The 6,000-nt window shown below is 41.6% G+C and overlaps 1 protein-coding gene across 1 annotated transcript in view; it reads right to left on the reverse strand.

Moving 5' to 3' along the window:
- Positions 1-5,206, reverse strand: part of LOC121179220 (sodium-coupled neutral amino acid transporter 3-like) — a 30,554-nt gene extending 25,348 nt beyond the window's left edge. Inside the window, exon 1 of the mRNA XM_041033929.1 lies at positions 5,154-5,206. The gene's annotated coding sequence lies outside the window, so the exon portion shown is untranslated. The remainder of the gene's footprint in view (positions 1-5,153) is intronic.
- Positions 5,207-6,000: the final 794 nt, after the last annotated feature.

Here is a 6,000-nt window from a genome sequence, read left to right on the forward strand (position 1 = left end):
TGTAACGTATTATATTTATTCAAGTATTATCATTATTATGAGACAAGGATTTTTATCACATTGGAACAAAGTTTTTAAAGTGCTGAGACAGTAGTATCTTAGTCCTATTGCTCAATCAGATAGAAGCCAAAGCAGTATGTTATTGGGATGGATGTTATGTTTTTGTTTTCTTATATCTTCAACAGAGGGGGACATGTATCTACCCATGCCACGTGTGTTCCATTCGATTTATCTGAAAGAAAAAAGTAAGGATGATAAGTATCAGCCTGGACAATAACTTAATGTTGGCAAGGTAATGCTATTCCTCAAACTAAATCAAATTTCGTCTGTTCTCAGAGTGCTGTCAAACACAGCACTGGAAGCGAGCACTGCTATACTCACTGCCAGATGAGGGAGCTTGCAAGTCATGGTGAGAGCAAACACGATTTGGGCACTCTTCAAAATAAGATGGGTTTTTTTTGCATATGACTAAATAGATGTAAACCTAAAGCATCTGGCAACAACTCCTCAAATGAGCATTTTTCCTGGATAAATATATCAAATTCAGTTTAATTCTAAGCATCTTGCCAGCATAACAGTGATGCTAAAGAAGACCATGATTATAAGGTATCAAGTTCCAAACTCTAACATCCAGTCCAGCAGATGGTGATAGTGAACACAGGGAGGAGAAATCATTAAGATATCAGCAAGGTAGGCTTAAATTAGCAACATGTTAAATATGCCATCCGCGCTGAAGAATTCAGAAATGTCACACATGCCAAATAATTTCACCTGATTACTTTCTGTGCCCTTTCTGTGCATGCCCTCCATCTTGATGTAAATGCTTGGGGACATAAGCTTCTCCACTTCCCAAAACTGGTGGCTTCCAAGCTGAAGTGGTCCTTTATGGAGGGTTTTTTTTTTTTTTTTTGAATGAAAACTCTTTAAAAACTGAACATTATTGGACACCTATGGTAGGAAATAGGAAATAAGATAATACAAATCAGAAAAAAATAAGCCATTGAGGAAGACAAATACATGACGTATTTAACTCTTGCACGTAACACTAAAATAATTTTATTTACAGAGCACTTTTCAAGCAGCAAGTGCATTTCAAAAATGGCTAAACCATATAAATAAAACATTAGAAAACAGTGAAAAATGCGCATCACATTATCCTGGGGCACAGGGTGATGTGATGAAATGTCTTTTTTTTCCTAACTGTTCAAAATATTCTATTTTCTATTATGTAAGACCAAGAAAAGCAGCAAATTCCCATTGCTGAGTACCCTGAATCATAAAGGGTTAGACGTATTATAAAATGACTTAAACGATTAATGGATAATCAAAATAGTTGCAGATTAATGTTCCTTCCAATCAGCCGATCTTTGAAGCTCTTAGTGTTTATCTAACAGATCTTATTTGATGGAAAACTGATCGCATATGACTTTTTGTGTCTTCCAGTTAGTCATTTGTGGTTAGTTTGCACCGTGGCTCCAAAAGCAGGTTGTCTAAGGACGGAACATAAAAGGACAGCACTGACACAGCTGAGGACACAGCCTCTATATGGAAACCATATGCCAGTTGTATATTAATTTGCACAACAGTACAGAATGCCATCAGCTAACTGCCCTTCCGTCCACACAGACCTCCCTCACCACCACTCTGCTCAATGCCAGCTCTGTCCTCTCTCAATCATGTGCCCCAAAACAAAGTACCATCCTCTCCTGGCATCTACCACCAGACTCTCTCCTGTTTCCTCCTCATCACATGGGGGGAAAGAAAAAGAAAGAGAGTGCATCATTGGGGCAAATGCATTCATTCAGCTGGAAGTGCAACTCACGCAGTGTGTGACCACCGTGGTGGGTGTTGCTTTGCTGACTGTCACATGCCACAGCACCATGGAAGCACAAATCCATCCCAGCCCACTGACAGAGAACTCTTAAGCACAGTAGGCGCCCACTGTAAGCAGATCAATGTAAGGCTTAAGTATCAAATCCCTTATAGAACTGAGAATTGCGGCGAGTACAATAGCTCAGCGATGAATAATGAGCAAAAATTCAGCTCTAGATGAGGCTCAGGAGTAATGTATTCAAACTTCGGGGTTTCTGAGATGGCACAGTGGCAAGATACTTTCTTCAATCTGTCCTGCTGAAGTGTCTTTGGCAATTCAATCAAGCCCTATGAGCACCAAGAGACACTCATACCGTTCCAATACTCTGGCTCCCATATGAGGAGGCCAAGTGAAAAACGCCCTGTAGCAGTGGTTCCCAACCTTGATGTCTGTAGTACAAAAACAAACTAAATCCTGCTACATATAATTATGTCTACTTTTCTGTGGTCTTACTGCATGGTTATATAATACATTGTCATGCCTCAAATCTTTTCTATTGAACTGTTCTAAGCTCACAGATATGCATCCTGACATTGTAGACATTGCTTTGTATTAAGCGGTCACAAGAAAAAAAAACAACAAAACAAAAAGAAAAGGAAAGAAAACAGCTATAATCCACTGTAATAGATATTTTTGCACTTGCAGTCAAATCCAGAAAATATAGGACGTGGATTTCAGCAAATATAAAATTTCAATTAACAGGCAGCTGTTCCCCATTAGACATGGATTTAAGACTCTCCTCAATCTACTGCTGATTACCGGACAGCACAGTGTTGAGGGTAAAATCATTTTCTCCTACTTAGAGCTCATCTAACCAATAGGCTGGTATTTATCCTAAGTTGCATGACCTTATGTAAGCTGCAGTTCATCTATGATCCCTCAGTATGTTCTCAGACAACACAGGTTATACTGTACATATCTTCTGTCTACAGTATTATTTTTCATACCATTTTGAATCAGCACACAACATCTCTTGGTACCAGTTTGCTTGATAGCTCAGTTTTCTGATCAGGCAATAGGTTGGTAAAGAGTGGAAGAGTTACAGCAGCAGCGTATATGCACACAAAACACATCACATCAGCAGGTAGGGCCTAGATTTTGTATATTCCATCCTTTTCAGTCTTTATATATGACTTTGATTCTGCAAATACAACACTGTCATTTTGTAACTAGAGAGAGAAAAGAGTTAAATACTTCAGTTTACCTTTTTAAAGACCAAAATCAAATACCTTAAGATCAGAAAGAGGCTCCCGTCCTTTCAGAGTTTAATAACATAAACATATTCATAGCGGGGTGTTCCTTTATTCTTGCAGTGAACTACATTGCACTCTGAGGCTGAACAATCCTTTCATGTTTTCTTTTCATTCCTGCGGAGGTAAACCAATACTGCAACAGGATAAGTATATATTCCACACAGGACACAGAGCTTTGATCTAATTAAAGAGGAACTTCTGTGTCTATGTCTGATCCAGTAATGAAGAAAAGAAGAGACAGGAGAAGGAACCACCATCAGCATTTCCCATCCACTAACCTGAGACTGAAAACAAGGAAAAAAATCTTGAAGAGACTGAAAGCTACATTGCTGTTGGCTACATGTGAAATGCAGTCACAGGCTGAAATGAGCTGTGATGGAATCATTTATACCTATTATAAGAAAGAACCATTAATAGTTGTGAATGAGGGTCGTGACCTTTGTTGCAGTATCTTTTCAGTGTCCATTCCAACATGCCATGTACAGGCATGACACTCAAATGTACTTTCTCTATCACATACGTGCACAGTGCACACTGTGTGTTTTGGGTTGTATTTGTGTACACTGTACACAAATACAACCCAAAACACACACACGCAAGGCTTAATCACCCACTAGATCAAAAGCTCAGCACGAGCAAGGCTGAATCAGTCTGTTCACACTGGTCACTTTCTCCGAGGCAGCACATGGGCCCATGACAAGCCAGGGAGAGAAAGGAGGCAGTCAATTCTAACAGCAGAGGCCAAGCGGGCCAGACGTGAGCTCTCGTCTGCTCCAGCCTGTCAAGACCAGCAGTCACAGTCTCACCTGCTGCCCACAACCTTGAGGTGACTCATTGTATGGATGGATTAGAGAATGACTGGGGGCTTTGCCTGCTGCAGGTGACTCCAGGAAGCATGCTTTTGTTAAAGTTTTATCCAGTCTATGATTTTTTTGGCACCTAATTTATATATATATATATATATATATATATATATTTGAAAGCTGCTTTGCCCCCTGCCAAGTTAGAGATGGCATCTAACCAAAAGCCTGAATATGTCCCTCAGACTGAGCAAGATCACCAAATATAAAGACCAGATGGCACCTGTAGCCAGGCTGTGACGTGGTGTGAGCCAGCTGTGGATGGATTCGCCAGCACGACTTAAAAATATGACAGGCAGTCCCAAAAAAATTAAGCTGTATGGAGAATCTGCAAAATCCAAGCATGGTAGCATCCCAGTGGCTGAATGCTTCAAACAGGCATTATAATAAAATTCCTATGCCATAAAAATAGGAAAACGGTGAGTGTAGAGTTTGTTTCGGCTTTGAGTATACAGTGACCATAAAAAATGAAATTACAAAAATTAAGAAGGAGTGGTTCACTGAAAAGTGACCAGGAATACACATGGTCGTGGGGGAGCTTCCAGCAGGTCCCCTCCAATAGTCAAGTTAGATCTTACTAAGCTACTCCACTTGACCGTGGTAGTGAGAGGGTGACACTGTGATAACTGTTTTAGCTGATTTAATCCGACGTTTCACTCAGTTATCCTCTCGGATACGGAGCAAACATTTATCCAGAGGTGTGCCAAAAATCATTCCTGCAGACTTCCACATAAGCCCCAAGAAAGAAAGTACTTACAAAAGGAGTCGTGTAAACCAAAAGTGGGGGCACTGGATCGCAATACTAGGGTACCAAGCTACACATGAGGACCAAGGGAAGCACGTTTGTAATGTCACCTCTCTCTCCAGCTGGACCGAGGACCGTGCATGTCGCCTGCATGACACAACCTACCGATATCTCTCATCTTGTGACTTTCATCCTCCATCAAGCTAACTGCCGTTTTGTTAATGTTTGTAAATGGACTTGGCGAGCAGGCTGATGCTGAACATAGTCTGCACATACAGCGAGCGTCGCTTTGTTAATATTTAAACGAATACTAATATTTAGCTGTCCTTATCTGTAAAATACACAAAAATGCGTCCGTTAACAAGTTTAAACGCGTTATAAGGGCTACACACGGAGGTTACAGCAGCCTTTCAGTGTCTTACCAGAGAAGTACCAGTGTCCTCCTCCAACTCCAAATATCTCCACACAGTCCTTGCCTCCGCTCACTCTTCGGCTGCCGTGGCGTGTAGTCCTGCCTCTGCCCCCCACGACTACGTCCGTACGCCTTCCCTCCAAACGGCGTTCAACGTCGTGTGATTCTCAGTGAATTTGTCCTCCTAATCTTCTCAAAAGTGGGATGTTAAAGAGTGTCCGGGTTCCGCCTACCGTTCCGCACGCACGGCGACTCCAATCAAATTATTGTTTGTGTGTACGCTTGAGAAGCCAGAGCGCGCAGAGGACACGAGAGCCCTCTGCTTTATTTGGCACGTGCGCCTGTTGTTTTTTTTTTTTTTTTTTTTTTTTTTTTTTGTAAACCGTTTGGAAACGACGACCAGCGTTACATGAACATCATCAACCGACCATCATCAGCCGTGTCGTGTCCGCTGCTTTTCAAAATATTGGAAACGCAACTGTCGTTTCACACGCTGATGGTGGCGGGGTGTCGGGCTATTTCGCGTTTATGGATTTATCGCCGTGCTTGAACGCGCATCATGAGACAATGAGACAGTGAATGAACGCGAGGAGACCACACACACACACACACACACACACACAGACTCACACACATACACCATACATTTATTTCAACGGTTCATCAATGCTTTCCTCTTTAATTGGTTCCAAAATAGTATAACTCACGCGGACCTTTAAGAAAAACCGATCCAGCTGCAACGTCTTTTTTTTTTTCATAGGAGCACGCAATCAACAACGTAAACAGCTGCCTGAGCCATGTGCCACCAAAGCCCACTGTTGCTTACGCACATAGGATACGCACGCTGAATTTCTAGG

Source organism: Toxotes jaculatrix, chromosome 3, assembly GCF_017976425.1.
Source record: "Toxotes jaculatrix isolate fToxJac2 chromosome 3, fToxJac2.pri, whole genome shotgun sequence".
Taxonomy (NCBI): Eukaryota; Metazoa; Chordata; class Actinopteri; family Toxotidae; genus Toxotes; species Toxotes jaculatrix.